The 11880-nt window shown below is 46.3% G+C and overlaps 1 pseudogene; it reads right to left on the bottom strand.

Moving 5' to 3' along the window:
* Window positions 1-7136: 7136 nt before the first annotated feature.
* LOC111521426 lies at window positions 7137-10668 on the bottom strand (annotated as a pseudogene).
* Window positions 10669-11880: the final 1212 nt, after the last annotated feature.

Here is an 11880-nt window from a genome sequence, read left to right as displayed (position 1 = left end):
TCTTCCGGTTTTTTTTTTTTTTTTGAGACGGAGTCTTGCTCTGTCGCCCATGCTGAAGTGCAGTGGTGCAATCTCGGCTCACTGCAACTTCTACCTCCCGAGTTCAAGCAATTTTCTGCCTCAGCCTCCCAAGTAGCTGAGATTACAGGCACCTGCTACCACGCCTGGCTAATTTGTGTGTTTTTAGTAGGGACAGGGTTTCACCATCTTGGCCAGGCTGGTCTTGAACTCCTGACCTAGTGATCCACCCAGCTCAGCGTCTCAAAGTGGTAGGATTACAGGTGTGAGCCACCGCACCTGGCCATCTTCCTTCTTTGTACTCATGCCTTGGTACTCACCTACCACCCCTTCCAGTGTCTTTCCCCTCTCAAGGGGACTCTGACTTCCTCCTTGAAGTCTCACCCATGCCCCCTCCCCAATGCCTGTCTCTCAGCCAGCTGGACAATGGGTTACCTACAGCCACAGGCTATGACCTGGTGCATATTCTCACAGTACCTACTCTATTTGCTGCCAAATCATTTAAAACAGTGTATATTGGTCAGGCGCCATGGCTCACGCCTGTAATCTCAGCACTTTGGGAGGCCAAGGCAGAAGGATCACCTGAGGTCAGGAGTTCGAGACCAGCCTGGCCAACATGGTGAAACTGTGTCTCCACCAAAAATATAAAAATTAGCCAGGCATGTTGGTAGGTGCCTGTAATCCCAGCTACTTGGGAGGCTGAGGCAGGAGAACCGCTTGAGCCCATGAGGTGGAGGTTGCAGTGAGCCGAGACCGCACCATTGCACTCCAGCCTGGGTGACAGAGTGAGACTCCGTCTCAAAACAACAACAACAACAACAAACAAAACAATGTATATTAAAGCAAACGGATATATTATGGTATAGAATGTTGGAATCCAACTGGAGACTGGGAAATGTTGAGTGTTTGGCTGCCACAGACTTAGTTTACTCAGGGTTATTAATTCTCCCTGCTCTGCTATTAGAGGTATTTTTTCCCCTGGAAATAATTGAGGAAATCTGACGCATCTTCTGAGGAGCATTTATATTGGGCACTAGATTAGCAAAAGTATTAGCAAAAAACCAAAGACGTGGCACTTTATTTATTATTTATTAATTAATTTATTTTTTCTGAGATGGCATCTTGCTCTGTTGGCTAGGCTGGAGTGCTGTGGCGTGATCTCAGCTCACCGCAGTCTCTGCCTCCCAGGTTCGAGCAATTCTCCCACCTCAACCGAGGTAGCTGGGATTACAGGCACACCACCATGCCTGGCTAATTTTTGTATTTTTAGTAGAGATGGGGTTTCACCATGTTGGCCAGGCTGGTCTTGAACTCCTGACCTCAGGTGATCCACTCTCCTCGGCCTACCAAAGCACTGGGATTACAGGCGTGAGCCACCACACCTGGCCGATATGACATTTTAATGACAGAAATGAAGGCGGTTTGATAGGAGGTGGAAGAGCTCTTTAGGTGGTAGGAGAGGTGACTCTGCCAACTGACAGAGCCAGCTCTGTTTGGCAATGTCTATGTGGGCCAGGTCCTAAAAATAGGAAGCACTCAATGAGTGTTTTTTAGACCAGCTTTTCCCAAAGTCTATTTCATGGAATACTAGGCTCATTAAATGCCTCAAACAAGAAGGGTTCTATGGTCAGATAAGTCTGGGAGACACTTTAACTTCCTCTTGGAGATTCACAAAGTGCAAAGGTGTTAAAGGCTCTGAGAAATCGTACAAAAAAACAAACAAATTTGTTTGGCTCCGTGTTGCCCAAGTATAGTGAGTATATCCCTTTAAAAAAACATATAACTGGCCGGGCGCGGTGGCTCAAGCCTGTAATCCCAGCACTTTGGGAGGCCGAGACGGGCGGATCACGAGGTCAGGAGATCGAGACCATCCTGGCTAACACGGTGAAACCCCGTCTCTACTAAAAATACAAAAACTAGCCGGGCGAGGTGGCGGGCGCCTGTCGTCCCAGCTACTCGGGAGGCTGAGGCAGGAGAATGGCGTAAACCCGAGAGGCGGAGCTTGCAGTGAGCTGAGATCTGGCCACTGCACTCCAGTCCGGGCGACAGAGCAAGACTCCGCCTCAAAAACAAAAACAAAAACAAAAAAAAATATAACTCTTCTTTTTGTAACTCTATTATAATAGCCCAGAATCAGTATTATAGGGAATACGCCAAGGGAGCCACCATGCTAGATAGTATCATGGACCAGAAGTTACCATTCCTCACCCAAGGCCCCTTTTGTTGTTTTCCCCTACCACCCTTTTTTTTTTTTGAGATGAAGTCTTGCTCTGTCACCCAGACTGGAATGCAGTGGTGTGATCTCAGCTCACTGCGACCTCCACCTCCTGGGTTCAAGCAATTCTCCTGCCTCAGCCTCCCCAATAGCTGGGATTACAGGTGCACACCACCACGCCTGGCTAATGTTTGTATTTTTAATAGGGATGGGGTTTCACCATGTTGTCCAGGATGGTCTCGAATTCCTGACCTCATGATCTGCTCACCTCGGCCTCCCAAAGTGCTGGGATTACAGGCGTGAGCCACTGCACCCAGCCTGTTCTCCCCTTTTATCTCATGTTTTGAACACCTTTTCCTAGCAAATAGAAACATATTTATCTCATTCACAGTGATATGTAAACATAGCAATGTATAGGCAATATTCACTGCCACAGGTTCCTTAATTTCAGCTGTTCACCCTTGTGCTCCCCTGAAGGTCTATTCTACTATGGGTATTGTTTGGATATTACCACCTGATAACAGTCTGATCCACAAGTTTCACCAGAGCAATGCCAGAGGTATCATCAACAGCCAATTAGAACTTGGGCAACATGAGCTAGTCGCTGGCAGACTGAATTGATCTAATTTTAGCACAAAGCAAAGAAATATGATGTTATGGTTAACTTGTATAAACAGATATATCGTGCAAGTACAATTGTCATTAGAGTTTTTTTTGTTTTTTTGTTTTTTGAAACGGAGTCTTGTTTTGTTGCCCAGGCTGGAGTGCAGTGGCTTGATCTCGGCTCACTGCAACCTCCGCCTCCCCGGTTCAAGCAATTCTCTGCCTCAGCCTCTCTGGAGCAGCTGGGATTACAGGTGCCTGCCACCACGCCCAGCTAATTTTTTGTATTTTTAGTAGAGATGGGGTTTCACCATGTTGGCCAGGTTGGTCTTGAACTACTAACCTTGTGATCCACCCACCTCGGCCTCCCAAAGTGTTGGGATTACAGGCGTGAGCCACTGCGCCCAGCTAGAGATTTTAAAATGCTAAAAATAGCCCTAGAATATCTTGCCCACTTCACAGATCCCTAAGAGTCCAGGCATTAGGGATGCGAAAGTGCCGCAGCTGGCCATTCTACAAATGGTATTTTTGTGCCTATATAACATGCATTGGTTCTGTAGTCAAGGTTCTATTAATCTAAAGGAGACTGGGTAACTCTCAAGATTTCAAAAAAAGTGATATTACAAAAAGTATGAAAAAATAAGAAAATTATAAAGCTTGGCAAACCCTTTGGTCTTTAAGCAGAAATTTTTATTTTCAGTCAGTTGAACATAAGGGCTTCAGAAGAGTCATTGGTGAATCATGTTGTACAGCTGACAAAGCATTCCTGTGTTCATTATCTCACTTCCTTCTCCCAGTGATCAGGTGATGTCTCATTAGCACACAATCTGAGCACTGAAGAGCACCACATTCTACATAATTTTTAGGAACTTTTTGTTGTAGATGTTAGAAACCCAACATAAACTACCTCACGCAAGAAGGGCAATTGATTAGAAGGATTCTAGTATTTTCTTTTTTTTTTTTTTTTTTTTGCTTTTTGAGATGGAGTTTCAATCTTGTTGCCCAGGCTGGAGTGCAGTGGCACAATCTGGGCTCACCACAACCTCTGCCTCCTGGATTCAAGTGATTCTTCTGCCTCAGCCTCCCTAGTAGCTGGGATTATAGATACCTGCCACTATGCCAGACTAATTTTGTATTTTTAGTAGAGATGGAGTTTCTCCATGTTGGTCAGGCTGGCCTGGAACTACTGACCTCAGGTGATCTGCCCGCCTTGGCTTCCTAAAGTGCTGGGATTATAGGCGTGAGCCACAGTGCTCAACTGATTCCAGTATTTTCTTTTGATCTGTTTTTTGTTTTTAAAATAGAATTCTAGGAATAATTGAATAATGAAGACACAGGAAGAGCAGAGATGCAGCTGGGTTCTGAATGCTGAAAGCCAGACACTAGAAGGTTGTCAGGATTCTTCTCATCTCATGTTCCCCTCTGAATGTTGGCTTCACTCTCTCATTTCAGAGTGGCTTTCTTCTCTCAGCTTGCCAGGAGCATGTGAGTTCATATCTATTAATAAATGTGGAGCCAGTGAAGAGAGATTAGTTCAACTTGCCCGTCATCCCTAGGCTATGAGCCACAAAGAAGGACTGTGGCCCAGCTTAAGTCCAGTGCTAACCTGTGGATGAATGAACAATGACCAGGGAACAGGGCCCTAAGGTATGTGTAGAATGATTCCTATGGTAAAAATGTACCTGAGTGGGAGTTGTGAGAGTGGGGGTGGGGAGGAAATACATTCTTAGAAAAGACGTGTTAGGCAGGTAATTCCCAGTATGCACTCCATATTTATGCATTATGGATGGACATATTGTGCACATATTATGGAGGCCTGTTAGCAGATCCCCAAGTCCATGCTAGCTGAATTTATGCTCAACTATATGAGGAGAATAATTCCTTCGTTTTTTCTTTTTTTGAGATGGGCTCTCACTCTGTCACCCAGGCTGGAGTACAATGGCTCAATCTCGGCTCACTGCAACCTCCACCTCCAGGGTTCAAGTGATTTTCCTGCCTCAGCCTCCCAAGTAGCTGGGATTACAGGCATGAGCCACAATGCCTGGCTAATTTTTTGTGTTTAGTAGAGACGGGGTTTCACCATGTTGGCCAGGCTGGTCTCGAACTCCTGACCTCAGGTGATCCACTCACCTTGGCCTCCCAAAGTACTGGGATTACAGGTGTGAGCCACTGCTCATGGCTACATATTAATGGAAACTTCACAGGTCAGTACCTCCAAATCTTCCCCATCTCACATCAAGAATGGCAGAGGTTTGCTCTTCAGCTCCTGTTTTAAGGGTAAGACTGGTTAGAAAAGATCTATAAGGAAATAACTCATGACCTGGAGGAAGAGAAGACACTATTGTGCCTGGGCTATTTCCTCATAAGACAATTGACAATGAGATAAGGATGAGGGCTTGGGCTGGACTTTAAACTCCCACGACCTAGCCGACCTAGCCGACCTAGCCAGTTACCTTCCCAGGAAGGTGTATCTGCAGATGTCTCAACTCCTCCTCCAGGAGGGAGGGAGAGTAAAAAAAGGTGTGGGAAAGAAAAGCAACAACTCTAGGAATTAAAAGGAGGAATTAGTTATTGGAATTGTTTGGTTCCCAGGTAGGTGTTGGGTATAGCCAGGCACTTCCACATTAACACGTTGATAGGCAACTATAGATATCACTCCTTTAGGAATTTGGTGACTTGTGCAGTTTGAATTTTCTCTAATCATGTCCTTTTACTTTTTTTTTTTTTTTTCTGAGACAGAGTTTTGCTCTTGTTGCCCAGGCTGGAGTGCAGTGGCACGATCTCAGCTCACTGCAGCCTCTGCCTCCTGGGTTCAAGCGATTCCCCTGCCTCAGCCTCCTGAGTAGCTGGGATTACGGGGTTGCACCACCACGCTTGGCTAATTTTGTATTTTTAGTGGAGACGGGGTTTCTCTATGTTGGTCAGGCTGGTCTCAAACTCCAGACCTCAGGTGATCCGCCCACCTCCGCCTCCCAAAGTGCTGGGATTATAGGTGTGAGCCACCATACGCGGCCAGAACATTTTTAAGTTTACAGCAAAATTGAGAGAAAGGTACAGAGATTTTCCATATACTCTCTTCCCCTACACATGCATAGCCTCGTCCATTATCAGCATCCCCTACCATAGTGGAACAGTAGTACCCGTCGACGGACCTACACTGACACACCGTTATTACCCAAAGTTCATAGTTGCGTGTGAGGGTGTTGTACATTCTATGGGATTGGACAAATGCATGACATGCCTTGAATTATTGAACACTATTGAATTTTACAGATTATTTTCACTGCTCTAAAAATTCTCTGTGCTCTGCCTGTTTATCCTCCCCCTAATCCCCAACTCCTGACAACCAGTAATCTTTTTATTATCTCTGTAGTTTTGCCTTTCCCAGAATGTCATATCGTTGGAATCATACAATATGTAGCCTTTTCAGATTGGTGTTTTTCATTTAGTAATATGCATTTAAGTTTCCTCCATGTCTTTTCATGCTTGGTAGCTCATTTCTGGTTAGAGCTAAATAATGTTCCATTGTCTAGATGTACCAGAGTCTATTTATCTATTCACCTACTGAAAGACATCTTGGCAGGGCTTAGTGGCTCACACTTGTAATCCCAACAATTTGGGAGGCCAAGGCAGGTGGATCACCTTAGGTCAGGAGTTTGAGACTAGTCTGGCCAAGACAGTGATGCTACTTGGGAGGCTGAGGCAGGAGAATCGCTTGAACCGGGGAGGCAGGGGTTGCAGTGAGCCAAGTTCTTATGTGGACATAAGTTTTCAGTTCATTTGGGTCACTACCAAAATGTATGGTAAGAATATGTCTAGTTTTGCTGGAAACTGCAAACTGCCTTCTGAAGTGGCTGTACCGATTTGCATTTCCACCAGCAGTGAATGAGAGCCCTCCTGCTCCACATTCTTGCCAGTTATTTGGTGTTTTCAGCCTTCCAGGCTTTGGTCATTGTAGTAGGTGCGTATCTCATCATTGTTTTAATTTGTATTTCCCTGATGACATATGATGTGGAGCATCTTTCATAGGCTTATCTTCTTGTAGATCTTCTTCTTTTATAAATGTATACTTTAAAAATTGTCATTTATGGCTCCCCACTGCAGCCGCCTCTCCTCCTTCCCTTCGCTGACCACTTTTGCAGGCTTCAGGGGGACCAGGGAATAAAACTGGAGGCTGGCAGCCCCAGTCTGCTACCAGCCAGGGAGAACAAGCCACAATTACAAATTATCACAACAATTGGTGCCAGTACTTGGGGGATCTGCAAAGTGAGGAGGCCCCAGCTCCTCATTGTACAGGGGTCTATTTGGCAGTGACCTTGTTCTGGACATGATGATATTCCTTTAGCCTGAGGGAATTGATGTTGATGAACCCGGTGGCATTGATTGGCTCCTAATCACCCTGCACATTCATGCTCAACAGCTCCTCATTGTAGAAAGACAGTGGGGACTCCTGCAGAGGATATACACCTGGCCCTTGAGGACATACACCTGGCCCTTGAGGACAGACACCTGCACTTTCCCTTCTACTCACTCCTGGGGCTTGGTGATGCAGTGGTGGACACATTCACATTCAGGGCTGTGCCAGAAACCGGTGTACACCAGCTCAGCCAATTTCAAGTCCAGGCCTTGTTTGATTTTGCACACGTCCTGGTCCATGGTGACGGCCTCAATGTCTAAATGAGCATGGTAAAGGATAGTGCCTGCTGGGGTCTTGTAGATACCTCGGGACCTCATTCCAATGAAGCGGTTCTCCATGATGTCAATACGGCCAACATGGTGCTTGCCCACAACTTCGTTCAGGTACACGAAGAGCTCCAAGGAGGTCTGGTGGATGGCGCCATCTTTGACATCGGTCACCTTCACCAGGGACCCCTTTTGTGAACTCAATCTTGAGAATGTCAGGGTTTTTGGGAGCACTTTAGATGGGTCCTGGGTCTTCATGCAGCGACCTGGAGGCGCTTGGTTCTTGGGTCTCTCCAGGATTCCAGCCTCATAGCTGATGTGCACGAGGTTCTCATCCATGCTCCATGGGTTCCTGGGAGTGACTGGGATGGGAATCTCATGTGGCTTTGCATATTCCATCAGATTGTTGCGGCCCTTGAACTGATTGTAGAACTCGGGCATCCTCCAGGGAGCAATGACCTTCATCTGGAGGGCCAGCGAGTAGCAGGTGAGCTGAATCGGACTTGATCATTACCCTTACCCGTGGTGCCGTGGGACACACACTTGGCCCCCTCCTGCTGGGTGATTTCTACTTGTTTGCGGGTGATGCAGGGCTGGGGGAGAGAGCTGCCCAGGAGGTAGTGGTCCTCATACAGCATACTGGACTGGATGGCCAGCCAGATGAACTCCTCCACAAACTCTCTGCTGACATCCTCAATGAACACCTTTTTGGCCCGAAGCTTCAATGCCTGGCTTCCTCGAAGTCTTCCTTCTGGCTGGTGTTGCCCAGGTAGGTACTGATGTCATTGCCTTGTTCCTTCAGCCACAACAAGATGCAGGAGGTGTCTAGCCTGCCACTGTAGGCCAGAACCACGAAGCCTTTACTGGACACAGCATCTTTTTTTTTTTTTTTTTTTGAGACGGAGTCTCACTCTGTCGCCTGGGCTGGAGTGCAGTGGCTGGATCTCAGCTCATTGCAAGCTCCGCCTCCCGGGTTTACGCCATTCTCCTGCCTCGGCCTCCCAGTAGCTGGGACTACAGGCGCCCGCCACCTCGCCCAGCTAGTTTTTTTGTATTTTTTAGTAGAGACGGGGTTTCACCGTGTTAGCCAGGATGGTCTCGATCTCCTGACCTCGTGATCCGCCCGTCTCAGCCTCCCAAAGTGCTGGGATTACAGGCTTGAGCCACCGCGCCCGGCCGGACACAGCATCTGAGATTGGAGGCCTGGGTTCCCAGCATCTGGAATCTGTCTTCACAGTTCAGTGAACCACTTTGGCCCTGGCAGTGGTGGCAGGTGATAGAGCCTAAATCTTCTTTAGTGAGGCATCTGCTAAAGTCCTTGGTTCATTTTATTTTGTGTTTTGAAATTTTTGTGGGTACATAGTAGGTGTATATATTTACGAGGTACATGAGGTATTTTGATACAGGTATACAATTCATAATAATCATATCAGTTAAATGAGGTATCATCACATCAAGTATTTATCCTTTGTTTTACAAACAATCCAATTATTATTTTTATTTTTAAATTTTTATTTATTTATTATTTATTTATTTTTTGAGATGGAGTTTCGCTCTTGTTGCCCAGGCTGGAGTGCAATGGCATGATCTCAGCTCACTGCAACCTCCACCTCCCATGTTCAAGCGATTCTCCCGCCTCAGCCTCCTGAGTAGCTGGGATTACTACCCAACTACCACGCCTGGCTAATTTTGTGTTTTTAGTAGAGATGGGGTTTCTCCATGTTGGTCAGGCCGGTCTCAAACTCCTGACCTCAGGTGATCTGCCTCCCTCGGCCTCCCAAAGTGCTGGGATTACAGGCGTGTGCCACTGCGCCTGGCCTATTTTTTTTTTGAGACCAAGTCTCACTTTGTCGCCCAGGCTGGAGTGCAGTGGTGAGATCTTGGCTCACTGTAACCTCTGCCTCCTAGGTTCAATTTATTCTCCTGCCTCAGCCTCCCAAATAGCTGGAATTACAGGTGTGTGCCACCACACTCAGCTGATTTTTGTATTTTTAGTTGAGATGGGGTTTCACCATGTTGGCCTGGCTGGTCTTGAAATCCTGACTTCAGGTGATCCACCCGCCTCGGACTCCCAAAGTGCTGGGATTACAAGCGTGAACCATCACACCTGGCCTACAAACAATCAAATTATACTCTTAAGTTACTTTATAATTTCTATTTAGAAAACTCTTTTCTTTTTTATAGTGATGGGGTCTTGCTACGCTGCCCAGGCTGGTCTTGAACTCCTGGGCTCAAGTGAACTGCCCCTCTAGGCCTCCCAAAGTGCTGGGATTACAGACATGAGCCATTGTGCCTGGCCTGACAGTTCACATTTTTTTTCAGAGTGCCTGATAGAGTGCTATAAAGTGCATTTGTACCTTGCTTTTCTATTCTCTCAAAATTATAGAAGATAAAGATCCAGGCTGGGTGCAGTGACTCATGCCTGTAATCCCATCACTTTGGGAGGCTAAGGAGGGTGGATAACTTGAGGTCAGGAGTTCAAGACCAGCCTGGCCAAGATGGCGAAACCCCATCTCTACTAAAACACAAAAAATTAGCCGGGTGTGGTGGTGTGTGCCTGTAATCCCAGCTTCTCAGGAGGCTGAGGCAGATAAGTGCTTGAACCCAGGAGGCAGAGGTTGCAGTGAGCCAAGATTGAGCCACTGCACTCCAGCCTGGGAGACAGAGCGACACTCCGTCTCAAAAAAAAAAAAAAAAAGAAAGAAAGAAAAAAAGATGCAAAATTGAATGTGAAAAAATCATCCCAGCAATTATGGACCCGATATACATTTGGCCCATCAGCTCCTGACGCTGAAGGTAGGGTGGTGGCAAGTGTGCTGTCTAGCCTAACTCAGGATTAGAATCAGAGCCTGACATTCTGAGAGAATGCTCTTACTTGCAAGGACTGGTAAGCTCTGTGCTGATGACTCAAAGGATGGGCTCTGTGAGTGTAAGAGATTGGACTTGGACCTGTAGCCAGGACGCAGTATTTTCTTATCTTTAACTTCCACAAAGCTCGTGTTTATTCTTCTCTCACAAAAGCCAAGCCTAAAGTGCACTGCTGAAGGAGTTGTTCCTCTTTGGACAGCTGTGTGTGCCCTATAAATGTCCTCTTCAGATGGAGAAGGAGTTGCTGTGTGCGTAGCGCTGTGAGCTGGACTGGAAAGCATTTCTGCGGCCCAGTGATACATGCAGAACTACACCCTCGAGAGCCACGGTTCAGTGAAGGGCTAGGAAGGGTTTTCATTCTGGTCATTCATTCACCTGGAAAGGCTCAGCACTATCTCATGAACCTAGTTTCTGGGAAGTCAGGCAACCTGATTGCACTTACAACTTGGTAAATGATATACTCTAAGGGCTCATAAAAATTAATCCAGATGCATGCTACAAAGCTGATACCATGAAATCATGAGCAGAGACCTCGTTTCTACTTGAGTCCAGAAAGAGCCAGGCTTTGTGTTGGTCCACATAGTGCCGAGGAGGAAAGAGACTCTACTACCACTTTTCATTGTTGAAACTGTTCATTCTCACCTCCCCTGGAAAGGGCCCTCACACTCCTGCCACAGACACGAAAAAGTTAATAGATGTCGTGGAAGTGGGAAAAGTTGCCTTTGGAGAGGTTTCCAGAATGTTTTCCAACTTGGTCGTCTTTCCGAGTCCCTTCTTTTGATTTAATGAAATAATTATTTTGAAAATAATAATAGCTACCATTTACCAAGGACCTAATATGTACCAATTTATTTACATATGTTGTCTGTTTAATTCTTACCATCACGTACCATGTTCCATGGTCATATGCCCTGGGAATCAGAAAGAAGAACTTGCCAAGGTCACACAGCCAGGAAATGAGAGTCAATATTCAAGCCTAGATTTCAAAGGGTCAGTATTTAAACCGAGGTTTCTATTCAGACCTAGAAATGAGAGTCAGTATTCAAACCTGCTACCATGGCCCACACTTATATGAATTCTGCCTCATTAAGATAATGTCTGGGTCATTTTTATTTATTTACTCTGGAGGTAAAATGGACTGCAGTCATGTATGTTTCAAGTGGGAGAAAGTAAAAGCCTTAATTTTTTTCCTTTTTTTTTTTTTTTTGGTTGAGATGGAGTCTCGCTCTTGTCACCCAGGCTGGAGTGCAGTGGCATGATCTCAGATCACTGCAACCTCTGCCTCCTGGGTTCAAGTGATTCTCCTGCCTCAGCCTCCCGAGTAGCTGGGACTATACGCGCCCACCACCGTGCCCGGCTAATTTTTGCATTATTAGTAGATACAGGGTTTCACCATATTGGTCAGGCTGGTCTCGAATTCCTGACCTCAGGTGATCCTTCTGCCTTGGCCTCCCAAAGTGCTGGGATTATATGCATGAGCCACTGTGTCCAGC

Source organism: Piliocolobus tephrosceles, chromosome 2, assembly GCF_002776525.5.
Source record: "Piliocolobus tephrosceles isolate RC106 chromosome 2, ASM277652v3, whole genome shotgun sequence".
NCBI classification, from domain to species: domain Eukaryota; kingdom Metazoa; phylum Chordata; class Mammalia; order Primates; family Cercopithecidae; genus Piliocolobus; species Piliocolobus tephrosceles.
The sequence above is the reverse complement of the archived record's forward strand: the minus strand, read 5'-3'. Positions and strand labels throughout refer to the sequence as shown.